This window comes from Schistocerca piceifrons, unplaced genomic scaffold (genome assembly GCF_021461385.2).
Source record: "Schistocerca piceifrons isolate TAMUIC-IGC-003096 unplaced genomic scaffold, iqSchPice1.1 HiC_scaffold_525, whole genome shotgun sequence".
NCBI classification, from domain to species: Eukaryota; Metazoa; Arthropoda; class Insecta; order Orthoptera; family Acrididae; genus Schistocerca; species Schistocerca piceifrons.
Window position 1 is genome coordinate 1 of NW_025728761.1, and position 19,072 is coordinate 19,072.

The 19,072-nt window shown below is 50.6% G+C and overlaps 8 non-coding genes across 8 annotated transcripts; all 8 read left to right on the forward strand.

Annotated features, from left to right (window-relative positions):
• Positions 1-440: 440 nt before the first annotated feature.
• Positions 441-603, forward strand: LOC124753097. The gene has a single exon (XR_007012323.1). It is a non-coding gene; the product is annotated as a U1 spliceosomal RNA (small nuclear RNA).
• A 2,155-nt stretch (positions 604-2,758) lies between these two features.
• Positions 2,759-2,918, forward strand: LOC124753098. Its single transcript, XR_007012324.1, has one exon. It is a non-coding gene; the product is annotated as a U1 spliceosomal RNA (small nuclear RNA).
• A 2,160-nt stretch (positions 2,919-5,078) lies between these two features.
• On the forward strand, positions 5,079-5,239 carry LOC124753095. The gene has a single exon (XR_007012321.1). It is a non-coding gene; the product is annotated as a U1 spliceosomal RNA (small nuclear RNA).
• A 2,157-nt stretch (positions 5,240-7,396) lies between these two features.
• Positions 7,397-7,558, forward strand: LOC124753084. The gene has a single exon (XR_007012311.1). It is a non-coding gene; the product is annotated as a U1 spliceosomal RNA (small nuclear RNA).
• Positions 7,559-9,713: 2,155 nt separating this feature from the next.
• Positions 9,714-9,875, forward strand: LOC124753096. The gene has a single exon (XR_007012322.1). It is a non-coding gene; the product is annotated as a U1 spliceosomal RNA (small nuclear RNA).
• Positions 9,876-12,034: 2,159 nt separating this feature from the next.
• LOC124753099 lies at positions 12,035-12,196 on the forward strand. Its single transcript, XR_007012325.1, has one exon. It is a non-coding gene; the product is annotated as a U1 spliceosomal RNA (small nuclear RNA).
• A 2,159-nt stretch (positions 12,197-14,355) lies between these two features.
• LOC124753100 lies at positions 14,356-14,517 on the forward strand. Its single transcript, XR_007012326.1, has one exon. It is a non-coding gene; the product is annotated as a U1 spliceosomal RNA (small nuclear RNA).
• A 3,951-nt stretch (positions 14,518-18,468) lies between these two features.
• LOC124753101 lies at positions 18,469-18,630 on the forward strand. Its single transcript, XR_007012327.1, has one exon. It is a non-coding gene; the product is annotated as a U1 spliceosomal RNA (small nuclear RNA).
• The last annotated feature ends 442 nt before the right edge of the window (positions 18,631-19,072 follow it).

A 19,072-nucleotide genomic window follows, 5' to 3' on the forward strand; every position in this document is an offset into this window, starting at 1 on the left:
CTCCCACGGAGGGAGCAAAGGTAAGAGAAATAATTGATTTTGTGGCTTGCACTGTGGCTGGAAGAAACAGTCATTCAGCAAATCTCATTTTGCCGTTTTGACACCGGCCGAGAAAGAGGGCGACTTTCAGGCGGAGAGGGTGGCTCGAAGGCGGTAACCCCGACATGGCCCGCCATCTCCCGGAGGGTGCAGCAACTTAACCCCAGCAACGGCCGGCGCCGCGAGTCGCGATGTCTTCCGCACGAAAAATGCATCGCTTTCTGCAGAAGGCCGTTATTGTGCCTGTCTGCCTGCTAACTCGACGGCCAACAGCGCGTTTCTAAGGAAGCAAGTACATTCACGGCACCATGCTCTTCGCCGAATGCGACAACGTCAAGAGTTCTCGTTCCACTACGATAGCGCGACGCATTACAAATATTCGCCTGTGGCCGAGGAGAAGCATACTTACCTGGCGTAGAGGATAACCGTGATCATGAAGGCGGTTCCTCCGGGGTGAGGCTTGTCCATTGCACTTCGGTCGAGCTGACCCCCGCGATTACTCCAAATGCGAGTAACTCGGGCGCATAATTTTTGGTAGTCGGGACTGCGTTCGCGCTGTCCCGGTGCTAATCTCCGTTACAATCAAAGCCTCTCCTCGTGTTGGACGATAAGTACTGACTGTGAGTAATTTACCAGCTTCTCATAACCGATGATGCCTCCACTAGAAGCGACAAAACACACTAGGAAACGGCGTCGAAAGCCAGAGCCAGCGCACTGCTCTTCAACCGCGTGGCACGCGCGCTCGTAATAGCAGCGGCAGCCGCGAGATGGCTCAGGCCATCCAACTTGGCTACGATTTCCGTATTAACGGTCGAACGGCCCCTTTTAGCATTCTCTGTCCATAAACGATTGCGCGCCAAACGTTATTCGGCGGCGCGGCATTCCCTGCAAGCACAGTGACTGCTGTGGCGCGAGCGGGCGTACAGGGGCCATCGGCCAGCCGAACGCTTTGGCGCCTGTGGCATGGTACATGAGGGGCCGGAAGCAAGCGTCTAGCGTAGCGTCTCGGGACTTGCAGACTTGCGGCACTTGAGGAGCTTGTGGGGATGTGAATCGAAGGAAATAACATGACGAGCTGCACCGAAAACGAGAAACATAGATTCTAGCCAACAGCGCCCTGTGCTCCAGGCGAGGCGGCCACCCATCCAAGCCCAACGTCGGTGATCGGACGAGAACCGGCGTATTTGCAACCCCTTTCTTACCCCGCTGCCGTTGGCGAGTGACTGCTGCAACGTGTGCTGGCAAGTCAGCTTCGGATCCTCACTTAACTTCCACACACAGTGAATATCTTCCTGGCCACGACAGTTTCCCGCCGCAGTTGACGTCTACCTGCTCCAAGGAATGGCCTTTCGTCGCAGTGGTTGTGTTTCATCTGACAACTTTGCAGGCAACCTAAAATAACGCTTGGAAATGAGCAATTAAAGCACGAGGAGGACTGACTGAAAACGGCCGCATGAAATTATTAAGCTCGGTTTCGATTGCAACAGTTCCAATGAAATACTCACGTACACTAATTGCAGAGGTAGGTAGGAATAAATAAATAAATTCGTTGTTGAATCACTACATTCGGAAAAAAAATGTACACTGTATTGTTTAATATCATTTCTTTACACTTCAGAACTGTTACTACTTCAAAAACAAGCAATTTAATTTATCCTTACTTACTCCATGTCCAAGCAAAGAGGCAGAGAGGGGTGAATGTAATGCCTGCAGCAGTTTCAAATGTTTTGCACATATAAAACTACTCATAGCGTCACCATAGTCATAAGATATTAATCATTTATGAAATGCCGCAAAATTAATCTGCAGCAAGCTGTGTTGCCATCAGATGGCAATGGCATTGTTTTGACAGTGCTACCTAGTAGTGGTGCAGCCTAAACGAATTAATTACTTCCCCTAAACTTTTCCATCTAGCTTAAATAATGAAGCATTATACTTTCATATGCGTGAAGGAAATATCTCCACATTCTGAATTAAAGAGAACACAAATTTCGTCCGAGCTTTCCAGATCGTGCTCGAGATGAACAGAAAAAAAAAGAAGTGTTACCTTACCTTCAAGTGTCTTCTGTTCCATCAGCGTCCAATGGGGTAAGTTGCAGTTTTTGCTGATTATTGCCTTTCCTTAAGAGCCTGCTGACGTGATGTTTGTCCCTCGTGTACAACACCCACGAGTGCATACAGCTTCCTTAGAACATCTGATAGTCTGAGCTTGGTCCTTCGGTTGCTCAGCGACAGACAAGGGCGATTGACAATGCTGCCGTATTTCCTAGCACTATGGGCTCCCACGGAGGGAGCAAAGGTAAGAGAAATAATTGATTTTGTGGCTTGCACTGTGGCTGGAAGAAACAGTCATTCAGCAAAATCTCATTTGCCGTTTTGACACCGGCCGAGAAAGAGGGCGACTTTCAGGCGGAGAGGGTGGCTCGAAGGCGGTAACCCCGACATGGCCCGCCATCTCCCGGAGGGTGCAGCAACTTAACCCCAGCAACGGCCGGCGCCGCGAGTCGCGATGTCTTCCGCACGAAAAATGCATCGCTTTCTGCAGAAGGCCGTTATTGTGCCTGTCTGCCTGCTAACTCGACGGCCAACAGCGCGTTTCTAAGGAAGCAAGTACATTCACGGCACCATGCTCTTCGCCGAATGCGACAACGTCAAGAGTTCTCGTTCCACTACGATAGCGCGACGCATTACAAATATTCGCCTGTGGCCGAGGAGAAGCATACTTACCTGGCGTAGAGGATACCGTGATCATGAAGGCGGTTCCTCCGGGTGAGGCTTGTCCATTGCACTTCGGTCGAGCTGACCCCCGCGATTACTCCAAATGCGAGTAACTCGGCGCATAATTTTTGGTAGTCGGGACTGCGTTCGCGCTGTCCCGGTGCTAATCTCCGTTACAATCAAAGCCTCTCCTCGTGTTGGACGATAAGTACTGACTGTGAGTAATTTACCCAGCTTCTCATAACCGATGATGCCTCCACTAGAAGCGACAAAACACACTAGGAAACGGCGTCGAAAGCCAGAGCCAGCGCACTGCTCTTCAACCGCGTGGCACGCGCGCTCGTAATAGCAGCGGCAGCCGCGAGATGGCTCAGGCCATCCAACTTGGCTACGATTTCCGTATTAACGGTCGAACGGCCCCTTTTAGCATTCTCTGTCCATAAACGGATTGCGCGCCAAACGTTATTCGGCGGCGCGACATTCCCTGCAAGCACAGTGACTGCTGTGGCGCGAGCGGGCGTACAGGGGCCATCGGCCAGCCGAACGCTTTGGCGCCGGTGGCATGGTACATGAGGGGCCGGAAGCAAGCGTCTAGCGTAGCGTCTCGGGACTTGCAGACTTGCGGCACTTGAGGAGCTTGTGGGGATGTGAATCGAAGGAAATAACATGACGAGCTGCACCGAAAACGAGAAACATAGATTCTAGCCAACAGCGCCCTGTGCTCCCCAGGCGAGGCGGCCACCCATCCAAGCCCAACGTCGGTGATCGGACGAGAACCGGCGTATTTGCACCCCTTTCTTACCCCGCTGCCGTTGGCGAGTGACTGCTGCAACGTGTGCTGGCAAGTCAGCTTCGGATCCTCACTTAACTTCCACACACAGTGAATATCTTCCTGGCCACGACAGTTTCCCGCCGCAGTTGACGTCTACCTGCTCCAAGGAATGGCCTTTCGTCGCAGTGGTTGTGTTTCATCTGACAACTTTGCAGGCAACCTAAAATAACGCTTGGAAATGAGCAATTAAAGCACGAGGAGGACTGACTGAAAACGGCCGCATGAAATTATTAAGCTCGGTTTCGATTGCAACAGTTCCAATGAAATACTCACGTACACTAATTGCAGAGGGTAGGTAGGAATAAATAAATAAATTCGTTGTTGAATCACTACATTCGGAAAAAAAAAAAATGTACACTGTATTGTTTAATATCATTTCTTTACACTTCAGAACTGTTACTACTTCAAAAACAAGCAATTTAATTTATCCTTACTTACTCCATGTCCAAGCAAAGAGGCAGAGAGGGGTGAATGTAATGCCTGCAGCAGTTTCAAATGTTTGCACATATAAAACTACTCATAGCGTCACCATAGTCATAAGATATTAATCATTTATGAAATGCCGCAAAATTAATCTGCAGCAAGCTGTGTTGCCATCAGATGGCAATGGCATTGTTTTGACAGTGCTACCTAGTAGTGGTGCAGCCTAAACGAATTAATTACTTCCCCTAAACTTTTCATCTAGCTTAAATAATGAAGCATTATACTTTCATATGCGTGAAGGAAATATCTCCACATTCTGAATTAAAGAGAACACAAATTTCGTCCGAGCTTTCCAGATCGTGCTCGAGATGAACAGAAAAAAAAAGAAGTGTTACCTTACCTTCAAGTGTCTTCTGTTCCATCAGCGTCCAATGGGGTAAGTTGCAGTTTTTTGCTGATTATTGCCTTTCCTTAAGAGCCTGCTGACGTGATGTTTGTCCCTCGTGTACAACACCCACGAGTGCATACAGCTTCCTTAGAACATCTGATAGTCTGAGCTTGGTCCTTCGGTTGCTCAGCGACAGACAAGGGCGATTGACAATGCTGCCGTATTTCCTAGCACTATGGGCTCCCACGGAGGGAGCAAAGGTAAGAGAAATAATTGATTTTGTGCTTGCACTGTGGCTGGAAGAAACAGTCATTCAGCAAATCTCATTTGCCGTTTTGACACCGGCCGAGAAAGAGGGCGACTTTCAGGCGGAGAGGGTGGCTCGAAGGCGGTAACCCCGACATGGCCCGCCATCTCCCGGAGGGTGCAGCAACTTAACCCCAGCAACGGCCGGCGCCGCGAGTCGCGATGTCTTCCGCACGAAAAATGCATCGCTTTCTGCAGAAGGCCGTTATTGTGCCTGTCTGCCTGCTAACTCGACGGCCAACAGCGCGTTTCTAAGGAAGCAAGTACATTCACGGCACCATGCTCTTCGCCGAATGCGACAACGTCAAGAGTTCTCGTTCCACTACGATAGCGCGACGCATTACAAATATTCGCCTGTGGCCGAGGAGAAGCATACTTACCTGGCGTAGAGGATACCGTGATCATGAAGGCGGTTCCTCCGGGGTGAGCTTGTCCATTGCACTTCGGTCGAGCTGACCCCCGCGATTACTCCAAATGCGAGTAACTCGGGCGCATAATTTTTGGTAGTCGGGACTGCGTTCGCGCTGTCCCGGTGCTAATCTCCGTTACAATCAAAGCCTCTCCTCGTGTTGGACGATAAGTACTGACTGTGAGTAATTTACCAGCTTCTCATAACCGATGATGCCTCCACTAGAAGCGACAAAACACACTAGGAAACGGCGTCGAAAGCCAGAGCCAGCGCACTGCTCTTCAACCGCGTGGCACGCGCGCTCGTAATAGCAGCGGCAGCCGCGAGATGGCTCAGGCCATCCAACTTGGCTACGATTTCCGTATTAACGGTCGAACGCCCCTTTTAGCATTCTCTGTCCATAAACGGATTGCGCGCCAAACGTTATTCGGCGGCGCGACATTCCCTGCAAGCACAGTGACTGCTGTGGCGCGAGCGGGCGTACAGGGGCCATCGGCCAGCCGAACGCTTTGGCGCCGGTGGCATGGTACATGAGGGGCCGGAAGCAAGCGTCTAGCGTAGCGTCTCGGGACTTGCAGACTTGCGGCACTTGAGGAGCTTGTGGGGATGTGAATCGAAGGAAATAACATGACGAGCTGCACCGAAAACGAGAAACATAGATTCTAGCCAACAGCGCCCTGTGCTCCAGGCGAGGCGGCCACCCATCCAAGCCCAACGTCGGTGATCGGACGAGAACCGGCGTATTTGCACCCCTTTCTTACCCCGCTGCCGTTGGCGAGTGACTGCTGCAACGTGTGCTGGCAAGTCAGCTTCGGATCCTCACTTAACTTCCACACACAGTGAATATCTTCCTGGCCACGACAGTTTCCCGCCGCAGTTGACGTCTACCTGCTCCAAGGAATGGCCTTTCGTCGCAGTGGTTGTGTTTCATCTGACAACTTTGCAGGCAACCTAAAATAACGCTTGGAAATGAGCAATTAAAGCACGAGGAGGACTGACTGAAAACGGCCGCATGAAATTATTAAGCTCGGTTTCGATTGCAACAGTTCCAATGAAATACTCACGTACACTAATTGCAGAGGTAGGTAGGAATAAATAAATAAATTCGTTGTTGAATCACTACATTCGGAAAAAAAAAAAATGTACACTGTATTGTTTAATATCATTTCTTTACACTTCAGAACTGTTACTACTTCAAAAACAAGCAATTTAATTTATCCTTACTTACTCCATGTCCAAGCAAAGAGGCAGAGAGGGGTGAATGTAATGCCTGCAGCAGTTTCAAATGTTTGCACATATAAAACTACTCATAGCGTCACCATAGTCATAAGATATTAATCATTTATGAAATGCCGCAAAATTAATCTGCAGCAAGCTGTGTTGCCATCAGATGGCAATGGCATTGTTTTGACAGTGCTACCTAGTAGTGGTGCAGCCTAAACGAATTAATTACTTCCCCTAAACTTTTCCATCTAGCTTAAATAATGAAGCATTATACTTTCATATGCGTGAAGGAAATATCTCCACATTCTGAATTAAAGAGAACACAAATTTCGTCCGAGCTTTCCAGATCGTGCTCGAGATGAACAGAAAAAAAAAGAAGTGTTACCTTACCTTCAAGTGTCTTCTGTTCCATCAGCGTCCAATGGGGTAAGTTGCAGTTTTTTGCTGATTATTGCCTTTCCTTAAGAGCCTGCTGACGTGATGTTTGTCCCTCGTGTACAACACCCACGAGTGCATACAGCTTCCTTAGAACATCTGATAGTCTGAGCTTGGTCCTTCGGTTGCTCAGCGACAGACAAGGGCGATTGACAATGCTGCCGTATTTCCTAGCACTATGGGCTCCCACGGAGGGAGCAAAGGTAAGAGAAATAATTGATTTTGTGGCTTGCACTGTGGCTGGAAGAAACAGTCATTCAGCAAATCTCATTTGCCGTTTTGACACCGGCCGAGAAAGAGGGCGACTTTCAGGCGGAGAGGGTGGCTCGAAGGCGGTAACCCCGACATGGCCCGCCATCTCCCGGAGGGTGCAGTAACTTAACCCCAGCAACGGCCGGCGCCGCGAGTCGCGATGTCTTCCGCACGAAAAATGCATCGCTTTCTGCAGAAGGCCGTTATTGTGCCTGTCTGCCTGCTAACTCGACGGCCAACAGCGCGTTTCTAAGGAAGCAAGTACATTCACGGCACCATGCTCTTCGCCGAATGCGACAACGTCAAGAGTTCTCGTTCCACTACGATAGCGCGACGCATTACAAATATTCGCCTGTGGCCGAGGAGAAGCATACTTACCTGGCGTAGAGGATACCGTGATCATGAAGGCGGTTCCTCCGGGGTGAGGCTTGTCCATTGCACTTCGGTCGAGCTGACCCCCGCGATTACTCCAAATGCGAGTAACTCGGGCGCATAATTTTTGGTAGTCGGGACTGCGTTCGCGCTGTCCCGGTGCTAATCTCCGTTACAATCAAAGCCTCTCCTCGTGTTGGACGATAAGTACTGACTGTGAGTAATTTACCAGCTTCTCATAACCGATGATGCCTCCACTAGAAGCGACAAAACACACTAGGAAACGGCGTCGAAAGCCAGAGCCAGCGCACTGCTCTTCAACCGCGTGGCACGCGCGCTCGTAATAGCAGCGGCAGCCGCGAGATGGCTCAGGCCATCCAACTTGGCTACGATTTCCGTATTAACGGTCGAACGGCCCCTTTTAGCATTCTCTGTCCATAAACGGATTGCGCGCCAAACGTTATTCGGCGGCGCGGCATTCCCTGCAAGCACAGTGACTGCTGTGGCGCGAGCGGGCGTACAGGGGCCATCGGCCAGCCGAACGCTTTGGCGCCTGTGGCATGGTACATGAGGGGCCGGAAGCAAGCGTCTAGCGTAGCGTCTCGGGACTTGCAGACTTGCGGCACTTGAGGAGCTTGTGGGGATGTGAATCGAAGGAAATAACATGACGAGCTGCACCGAAAACGAGAAACATAGATTCTAGCCAACAGCGCCCTGTGCTCCCAGGCGAGGCGGCCACCCATCCAAGCCCAACGTCGGTGATCGGACGAGAACCGGCGTATTTGCACCCCTTTCTTACCCCGCTGCCGTTGGCGAGTGACTGCTGCAACGTGTGCTGGCAAGTCAGCTTCGGATCCTCACTTAACTTCCACACACAGTGAATATCTTCCTGGCCACGACAGTTTCCCGCCGCAGTTGACGTCTACCTGCTCCAAGGAATGGCCTTTCGTCGCAGTGGTTGTGTTTCATCTGACAACTTTGCAGGCAACCTAAAATAACGCTTGGAAATGAGCAATTAAAGCACGAGGAGGACTGACTGAAAACGGCCGCATGAAATTATTAAGCTCGGTTTCGATTGCAACAGTTCCAATGAAATACTCACGTACACTAATTGCAGAGGTAGGTAGGAATAAATAAATAAATTCGTTGTTGAATCACTACATTCGGAAAAAAAATGTACACTGTATTGTTTAATATCATTTCTTTACACTTCAGAACTGTTACTACTTCAAAAACAAGCAATTTAATTTATCCTTACTTACTCCATGTCCAAGCAAAGAGGCAGAGAGGGGTGAATGTAATGCCTGCAGCAGTTTCAAATGTTTGCACATATAAAACTACTCATAGCGTCACCATAGTCATAAGATATTAATCATTTATGAAATGCCGCAAAATTAATCTGCAGCAAGCTGTGTTGCCATCAGATGGCAATGGCATTGTTTTGACAGTGCTACCTAGTAGTGGTGCAGCCTAAACGAATTAATTACTTCCCCTAAACTTTTCCATCTAGCTTAAATAATGAAGCATTATACTTTCATATGCGTGAAGGAAATATCTCCACATTCTGAATTAAAGAGAACACAAATTTCGTCCGAGCTTTCCAGATCGTGCTCGAGATGAACAGAAAAAAAAAGAAGTGTTACCTTACCTTCAAGTGTCTTCTGTTCCATCAGCGTCCAATGGGGTAAGTTGCAGTTTTTTGCTGATTATTGCCTTTCCTTAAGAGCCTGCTGACGTGATGTTTGTCCCTCGTGTACAACACCCACGAGTGCATACAGCTTCCTTAGAACATCTGATAGTCTGAGCTTGGTCCTTCGGTTGCTCAGCGACAGACAAGGGCGATTGACAATGCTGCCGTATTTCCTAGCACTATGGGCTCCCACGGAGGGAGCAAAGGTAAGAGAAATAATTGATTTTGTGGCTTGCACTGTGGCTGGAAGAAACAGTCATTCAGCAAATCTCATTTGCCGTTTTGACACCGGCCGAGAAAGAGGGCGACTTTCAGGCGGAGAGGGTGGCTCGAAGGCGGTAACCCCGACATGGCCCGCCATCTCCCGGAGGGTGCAGCAACTTAACCCCAGCAACGGCCGGCGCCGCGAGTCGCGATGTCTTCCGCACGAAAAATGCATCGCTTTCTGCAGAAGGCCGTTATTGTGCCTGTCTGCCTGCTAACTCGACGGCCAACAGCGCGTTTCTAAGGAAGCAAGTACATTCACGGCACCATGCTCTTCGCCGAATGCGACAACGTCAAGAGTTCTCGTTCCACTACGATAGCGCGACGCATTACAAATATTCGCCTGTGGCCGAGGAGAAGCATACTTACCTGGCGTAGAGGATACCGTGATCATGAAGGCGGTTCCTCCGGGGTGAGGCTTGTCCATTGCACTTCGGTCGAGCTGACCCCCGCGATTACTCCAAATGCGAGTAACTCGGGCGCATAATTTTTGGTAGTCGGGACTGCGTTCGCGCTGTCCCGGTGCTAATCTCCGTTACAATCAAAGCCTCTCCTCGTGTTGGACGATAAGTACTGACTGTGAGTAATTTACCAGCTTCTCATAACCGATGATGCCTCCACTAGAAGCGACAAAACACACTAGGAAACGGCGTCGAAAGCCAGAGCCAGCGCACTGCTCTTCAACCGCGTGGCACGCGCGCTCGTAATAGCAGCGGCAGCCGCGAGATGGCTCAGGCCATCCAACTTGGCTACGATTTCCGTATTAACGGTCGAACGGCCCCTTTTAGCATTCTCTGTCCATAAACGGATTGCGCGCCAAACGTTATTCGGCGGCGCGACATTCCCTGCAAGCACAGTGACTGCTGTGGCGCGAGCGGGCGTACAGGGGCCATCGGCCAGCCGAACGCTTTGGCGCCGGTGGCATGGTACATGAGGGGCCGGAAGCAAGCGTCTAGCGTAGCGTCTCGGGACTTGCAGACTTGCGGCACTTGAGGAGCTTGTGGGGATGTGAATCGAAGGAAATAACATGACGAGCTGCACCGAAAACGAGAAACATAGATTCTAGCCAACAGCGCCCTGTGCTCCCAGGCGAGGCGGCCACCCATCCAAGCCCAACGTCGGTGATCGGACGAGAACCGGCGTATTTGCACCCCTTTCTTACCCCGCTGCCGTTGGCGAGTGACTGCTGCAACGTGTGCTGGCAAGTCAGCTTCGGATCCTCACTTAACTTCCACACACAGTGAATATCTTCCTGGCCACGACAGTTTCCCGCCGCAGTTGACGTCTACCTGCTCCAAGGAATGGCCTTTCGTCGCAGTGGTTGTGTTTCATCTGACAACTTTGCAGGCAACCTAAAATAACGCTTGGAAATGAGCAATTAAAGCACGAGGAGGACTGACTGAAAACGGCCGCATGAAATTATTAAGCTCGGTTTCGATTGCAACAGTTCCAATGAAATACTCACGTACACTAATTGCAGAGGTAGGTAGGAATAAATAAATAAATTCGTTGTTGAATCACTACATTCGGAAAAAAAAAAAATGTACACTGTATTGTTTAATATCATTTCTTTACACTTCAGAACTGTTACTACTTCAAAAACAAGCAATTTAATTTATCCTTACTTACTCCATGTCCAAGCAAAGAGGCAGAGAGGGGTGAATGTAATGCCTGCAGCAGTTTCAAATGTTTGCACATATAAAACTACTCATAGCGTCACCATAGTCATAAGATATTAATCATTTATGAAATGCCGCAAAATTAATCTGCAGCAAGCTGTGTTGCCATCAGATGGCAATGGCATTGTTTTGACAGTGCTACCTAGTAGTGGTGCAGCCTAAACGAATTAATTACTTCCCCTAAACTTTTCCATCTAGCTTAAATAATGAAGCATTATACTTTCATATGCGTGAAGGAAATATCTCCACATTCTGAATTAAAGAGAACACAAATTTCGTCCGAGCTTTCCAGATCGTGCTCGAGATGAACAGAAAAAAAAAGAAGTGTTACCTTACCTTCAAGTGTCTTCTGTTCCATCAGCGTCCAATGGGGTAAGTTGCAGTTTTTTGCTGATTATTGCCTTTCCTTAAGAGCCTGCTGACGTGATGTTTGTCCCTCGTGTACAACACCCACGAGTGCATACAGCTTCCTTAGAACATCTGATAGTCTGAGCTTGGTCCTTCGGTTGCTCAGCGACAGACAAGGGCGATTGACAATGCTGCCGTATTTCCTAGCACTATGGGCTCCCACGGAGGGAGCAAAGGTAAGAGAAATAATTGATTTTGTGGCTTGCACTGTGGCTGGAAGAAACAGTCATTCAGCAAATCTCATTTGCCGTTTTGACACCGGCCGAGAAAGAGGGCGACTTTCAGGCGGAGAGGGTGGCTCGAAGGCGGTAACCCCGACATGGCCCGCCATCTCCCGGAGGGTGCAGCAACTTAACCCCAGCAACGGCCGGCGCCGCGAGTCGCGATGTCTTCCGCACGAAAAATGCATCGCTTTCTGCAGAAGGCCGTTATTGTGCCTGTCTGCCTGCTAACTCGACGGCCAACAGCGCGTTTCTAAGGAAGCAAGTACATTCACGGCACCATGCTCTTCGCCGAATGCGACAACGTCAAGAGTTCTCGTTCCACTACGATAGCGCGACGCATTACAAATATTCGCCTGTGGCCGAGGAGAAGCATACTTACCTGGCGTAGAGGATACCGTGATCATGAAGGCGGTTCCTCCGGGGTGAGGCTTGTCCATTGCACTTCGGTCGAGCTGACCCCCGCGATTACTCCAAATGCGAGTAACTCGGGCGCATAATTTTTGGTAGTCGGGACTGCGTTCGCGCTGTCCCGGTGCTAATCTCCGTTACAATCAAAGCCTCTCCTCGTGTTGGACGATAAGTACTGACTGTGAGTAATTTACCAGCTTCTCATAACCGATGATGCCTCCACTAGAAGCGACAAAACACACTAGGAAACGGCGTCGAAAGCCAGAGCCAGCGCACTGCTCTTCAACCGCGTGGCACGCGCGCTCGTAATAGCAGCGGCAGCCGCGAGATGGCTCAGGCCATCCAACTTGGCTACGATTTCCGTATTAACGGTCGAACGGCCCCTTTTAGCATTCTCTGTCCATAAACGGATTGCGCGCCAAACGTTATTCGGCGGCGCGACATTCCCTGCAAGCACAGTGACTGCTGTGGCGCGAGCGGGCGTACAGGGGCCATCGGCCAGCCGAACGCTTTGGCGCCGGTGGCATGGTACATGAGGGGCCGGAAGCAAGCGTCTAGCGTAGCGTCTCGGGACTTGCAGACTTGCGGCACTTGAGGAGCTTGTGGGGATGTGAATCGAAGGAAATAACATGACGAGCTGCACCGAAAACGAGAAACATAGATTCTAGCCAACAGCGCCCTGTGCTCCCAGGCGAGGCGGCCACCCATCCAAGCCCAACGTCGGTGATCGGACGAGAACCGGCGTATTTGCACCCCTTTCTTACCCCGCTGCCGTTGGCGAGTGACTGCTGCAACGTGTGCTGGCAAGTCAGCTTCGGATCCTCACTTAACTTCCACACACAGTGAATATCTTCCTGGCCACGACAGTTTCCCGCCGCAGTTGACGTCTACCTGCTCCAAGGAATGGCCTTTCGTCGCAGTGGTTGTGTTTCATCTGACAACTTTGCAGGCAACCTAAAATAACGCTTGGAAATGAGCAATTAAAGCACGAGGAGGACTGACTGAAAACGGCCGCATGAAATTATTAAGCTCGGTTTCGATTGCAACAGTTCCAATGAAATACTCACGTACACTAATTGCAGAGGTAGGTAGGAATAAATAAATAAATTCGTTGTTGAATCACTACATTCGGAAAAAAAAAAAATGTACACTGTATTGTTTAATATCATTTCTTTACACTTCAGAACTGTTACTACTTCAAAAACAAGCAATTTAATTTATCCTTACTTACTCCATGTCCAAGCAAAGAGGCAGAGAGGGGTGAATGTAATGCCTGCAGCAGTTTCAAATGTTTGCACATATAAAACTACTCATAGCGTCACCATAGTCATAAGATATTAATCATTTATGAAATGCCGCAAAATTAATCTGCAGCAAGCTGTGTTGCCATCAGATGGCAATGGCATTGTTTTGACAGTGCTACCTAGTAGTGGTGCAGCCTAAACGAATTAATTACTTCCCCTAAACTTTTCCATCTAGCTTAAATAATGAAGCATTATACTTTCATATGCGTGAAGGAAATATCTCCACATTCTGAATTAAAGAGAACACAAATTTCGTCCGAGCTTTCCAGATCGTGCTCGAGATGAACAGAAAAAAAAAGAAGTGTTACCTTACCTTCAAGTGTCTTCTGTTCCATCAGCGTCCAATGGGGTAAGTTGCAGTTTTTTGCTGATTATTGCCTTTCCTTAAGAGCCTGCTGACGTGATGTTTGTCCCTCGTGTACAACACCCACGAGTGCATACAGCTTCCTTAGAACATCTGATAGTCTGAGCTTGGTCCTTCGGTTGCTCAGCGACAGACAAGGGCGATTGACAATGCTGCCGTATTTCCTAGCACTATGGGCTCCCACGGAGGGAGCAAAGGTAAGAGAAATAATTGATTTTGTGGCTTGCACTGTGGCTGGAAGAAACAGTCATTCAGCAAATCTCATTTGCCGTTTTGACACCGGCCGAGAAAGAGGGCGACTTTCAGGCGGAGAGGGTGGCTCGAAGGCGGTAACCCCGACATGGCCCGCCATCTCCCGGAGGGTGCAGTAACTTAACCCCAGCAACGGCCGGCGCCGCGAGTCGCGATGTCTTCCGCACGAAAAATGCATCGCTTTCTGCAGAAGGCCGTTATTGTGCCTGTCTGCCTGCTAACTCGACGGCCAACAGCGCGTTTCTAAGGAAGCAAGTACATTCACGGCACCATGCTCTTCGCCGAATGCGACAACGTCAAGAGTTCTCGTTCCACTACGATAGCGCGACGCATTACAAATATTCGCCTGTGGCCGAGGAGAAGCATACTTACCTGGCGTAGAGGATACCGTGATCATGAAGGCGGTTCCTCCGGGGTGAGGCTTGTCCATTGCACTTCGGTCGAGCTGACCCCCGCGATTACTCCAAATGCGAGTAACTCGGGCGCATAATTTTTGGTAGTCGGGACTGCGTTCGCGCTGTCCCGGTGCTAATCTCCGTTACAATCAAAGCCTCTCCTCGTGTTGGACGATAAGTACTGACTGTGAGTAATTTACCAGCTTCTCATAACCGATGATGCCTCCACTAGAAGCGACAAAACACACTAGGAAACGGCGTCGAAAGCCAGAGCCAGCGCACTGCTCTTCAACCGCGTGGCACGCGCGCTCGTAATAGCAGCGGCAGCCGCGAGATGGCTCAGGCCATCCAACTTGGCTACGATTTCCGTATTAACGGTCGAACGGCCCCTTTTAGCATTCTCTGTCCATAAACGGATTGCGCGCCAAACGTTATTCGGCGGCGCGACATTCCCTGCAAGCACAGTGACTGCTGTGGCGCGAGCGGGCGTACAGGGGCCATCGGCCAGCCGAACGCTTTGGCGCCGGTGGCATGGTACATGAGGGGCCGGAAGCAAGCGTCTAGCGTAGCGTCTCGGGACTTGCAGACTTGCGGCACTTGAGGAGCTTGTGGGGATGTGAATCGAAGGAAATAACATGACGAGCTGCACCGAAAACGAGAAACATAGATTCTAGCCAACAGCGCCCTGTGCTCCCAGGCGAGGCGGCCACCCATCCAAGCCCAACGTCGGTGATCGGACGAGAACCGGCGTATTTGCACCCCTTTCTTACCCCGCTGCCGTTGGCGAGTGACTGCTGCAACGTGTGCTGGCAAGTCAGCTTCGGATCCTCACTTAACTTCCACACACAGTGAATATCTTCCTGGCCACGACAGTTTCCCGCCGCAGTTGACGTCTACCTGCTCCAAGGAATGGCCTTTCGTCGCAGTGGTTGTGTTTCATCTGACAACTTTGCAGGCAACCTAAAATAACGCTTGGAAATGAGCAATTAAAGCACGAGGAGGACTGACTGAAAACGGCCGCATGAAATTATTAAGCTCGGTTTCGATTGCAACAGTTCCAATGAAATACTCACGTACACTAATTGCAGAGGTAGGTAGGAATAAATAAATAAATTCGTTGTTGAATCACTACATTCGGAAAAAAAAAAATGTACACTGTATTGTTTAATATCATTTCTTTACACTTCAGAACTGTTACTACTTCAAAAACAAGCAATTTAATTTATCCTTACTTACTCCATGTCCAAGCAAAGAGGCAGAGAGGGGTGAATGTAATGCCTGCAGCAGTTTCAAATGTTTGCACATATAAAACTACTCATAGCGTCACCATAGTCATAAGATATTAATCATTTATGAAATGCCGCAAAATTAATCTGCAGCAAGCTGTGTTGCCATCAGATGGCAATGGCATTGTTTTGACAGTGCTACCTAGTAGTGGTGCAGCCTAAACGAATTAATTACTTCCCCTAAACTTTTCCATCTAGCTTAAATAATGAAGCATTATACTTTCATATGCGTGAAGGAAATATCTCCACATTCTGAATTAAAGAGAACACAAATTTCGTCCGAGCTTTCCAGATCGTGCTCGAGATGAACAAAAAAAAAAAAGAAGTGTTACCTTACCTTCAAGTGTCTTCTGTTCCATCAGCGTCCAATGGGGTAAGTTGCAGTTTTTTGCTGATTATTGCCTTTCCTTAAGAGCCTGCTGACGTGATGTTTGTCCCTCGTGTACAACACCCACGAGTGCATACAGCTTCCTTAGAACATCTGATAGTCTGAGCTTGGTCCTTCGGTTGCTCAGCGACAGACAAGGGCGATTGACAATGCTGCCGTATTTCCTAGCACTATGGGCTCCCACGGAGGGAGCAAAGGTAAGAGAAATAATTGATTTTGTGGCTTGCACTGTGGCTGGAAGAAACAGTCATTCAGCAAATCTCATTTGCCGTTTTGACACCGGCCGAGAAAGAGGGCGACTTTCAGGCGGAGAGGGTGGCTCGAAGGCGGTAACCCCGACATGGCCCGCCATCTCCCGGAGGGTGCAGTAACTTAACCCCAGCAACGGCCGGCGCCGCGAGTCGCGATGTCTTCCGCACGAAAAATGCATCGCTTTCTGCAGAAGGCCGTTATTGTGCCTGTCTGCCTGCTAACTCGACGGCCAACAGCGCGTTTCTAAGGAAGCAAGTACATTCACGGCACCATGCTCTTCGCCGAATGCGACAACGTCAAGAGTTCTCGTTCCACTACGATAGCGCGACGCATTACAAATATTCGCCTGTGGCCGAGGAGAAGTCCTCACCCGCCGCATCCACCAGCATCTCCGCCAGCACCGCCTCCTCCCCGTTACCCAGTGTGGCTTTCGGCCGTCCTTCTCTTCTGACGATCTTCTCCTTCACCTCACTCATCTCCTTTCCGAACAGCTCAATTCCCGTCGCTCCGCAATCTTCCTCTCTCTTGACCTCGAACGCGCATATGACCGCGTATGGCATTCCGGTCTCCTCTTCAAGCTCCAAACCTTCGCCCTTCCCATTAACTACGTTCGTCTGATCGGTTCCTTTCTCTCCCGCCGTCCTTCCTATGTCACCATCCATAACACCGATTCCTACACCTTTTTCCCCTCCGCCGGTGTGCCCCAAGGCTCCGTCCTCTCCCCCCTTCTGTACTTGTTGTACACGGCGGACATGCCGCCGCCGTCACCCCCCGTCCACCTTCTCCAGTTTGCCGATGACACCGCCTTCCTTGCCCTTGCCCCCACCCTGCGACGCTCCCAACACCTTCTCCAATCCCATCTTGACCGGTTCACCGCTTGGTGCAACCAGTGGTTGCTCAAGGTCAATCCTTCCAAAACCCAGGCGATCATTGTAGGCAAAACCACTCCCTCCTTCCGCCTCCTTGATTTCTATCTCACCGTTTATGGCCGTCCCATCGCTCTCACCCCCACCCTTAAGTACCTTGGCGTCACCCTCGACCGTCGCCTCTCCTGGACTCCCCATCTCCAGACAATCCAAGCCAAGGCACGTTCCCGACTCCGTCTCCTCAAGCTCCTTTCCGGCCGAACGTGGGGTCTGGACCCCTCCACCATCCTCCACACCTATAAGTCCCTCATCCGCCCTATCCTCTGTTACGCCCATCCCGCCTGGATCTCCGCCCCCCCTTCCTTTTATAAATCCCTCCAAATCCTTGAACGCCATGCTCTCCGCCTTGCCTATCGCATCCGTCTCCCTTCCCCCACGCGGATCCTGTATGACCTTATCCCCTTCCCCCACCTCCTCCTCTTCCTCGAAAGGATACGAATCCTCTACACCTCCCGTAAACTCGATCCTCCTCACCCGCTAGTCTCCCCGATCCTCTCCCACCCCCGCCCGCTGCCACGCCTGTACTCCCACGTCCCACCCGGTCTCCATCTCTCCACCCTCCTTACCCTCTCCCAAGGTGGCTTCCGCCAGCTCCCCCTCCCTGATGATGCCCTCCTCCCCTCCATCTACCCCTCCTACCAACTTTGATCCTCCCACCCTCCTCCTGTGCTTGCTCCTCGGGGCACCCTCCCTCCCTTCTCTCCCTTTTCCCTCCCTCCTCCTTTTCTCGTCCCTCGTCCCCCGGGCCCCCCCCTCCCCTGTCCCTATCCTCCTGTCCCCGTCTCCTAAGCCATGGCATCCTCTTTTCCTCCCCTCTCCCCCTCCTCATCCCTGTTGCCCTCTTGGCAGGTCCCCGGACTCGCACACGCTCAGTGGACATTCGCGCGCCGGAGATCACCGCCATCAGTGTATCGTGTGTGCCGTCATGTTTAGTGTTCAGTGTTTACCGTCACACTCCATCGTTCACCAGTGCCATCGTCTCCTTCAGTGTTTGTGCGTCGTCTCAACAGTTTGCAGTGTGGCTTATCGTCGAGTGTGAACGGCTCCGTGTTTGTTTCTCTGTGTCTCCTGTTTTATTGCCCACCATTTTGTAACTTTTATGTTTTTCTCCTGTTTTTGCTGATTGTACCTTCTATGGCTAAAGAGCAGCGTAGTATGCTGCTGACAGCCTGCCTGCTGTCCAGGCTTTAAAATAACAATAAAGTAAAAAAAAAAAAAACGAGGAGAAGCATACTTACCTGGCGTAGAGGATACCGTGATCATGAAGGCGGTTCCTCCGGGGTGAGGCTTGTCCATTGCACTTCGGTCGAGCTGACCCCCGCGATTACTCCAAATGCGAGTAACTCGGGCGCATAATTTTTGGTAGTCGGGACTGCGTTCGCGCTGTCCCGGTGCTAATCTCCGTTACAATCAAAGCCTCTCCTCGTGTTGGACGATAAGTACTGACTGTGAGTAATTTACCAGCTTCTCATAACCGATGATGCCTCCACTAGAAGCGACAAAACACACTAGGAAACGGCGTCGAAAGCCAGAGCCAGCGCACTGCTCTTCAACCGCGTGGCACGCGCGCTCGTAATAGCAGCGGCAGCCGCGAGATGGCTCAGGCCATCCAACTTGGCTACGATTTCCGTATTAACGGTCGAACGGCCCCTTTTAGCATTCTCTGTCCATAAACGGATTGCGCGCCAAACGTTATTCGGCGGCGCGACATTCCCTGCAAGCACAGTGACTGCTGTGGCGCGAGCGGGCGTACAGGGGCCATCGGCCAGCCGAACGCTTTGGCGCCGGTGGCATGGTACATGAGGGGCCGGAAGCAAGCGTCTAGCGTAGCGTC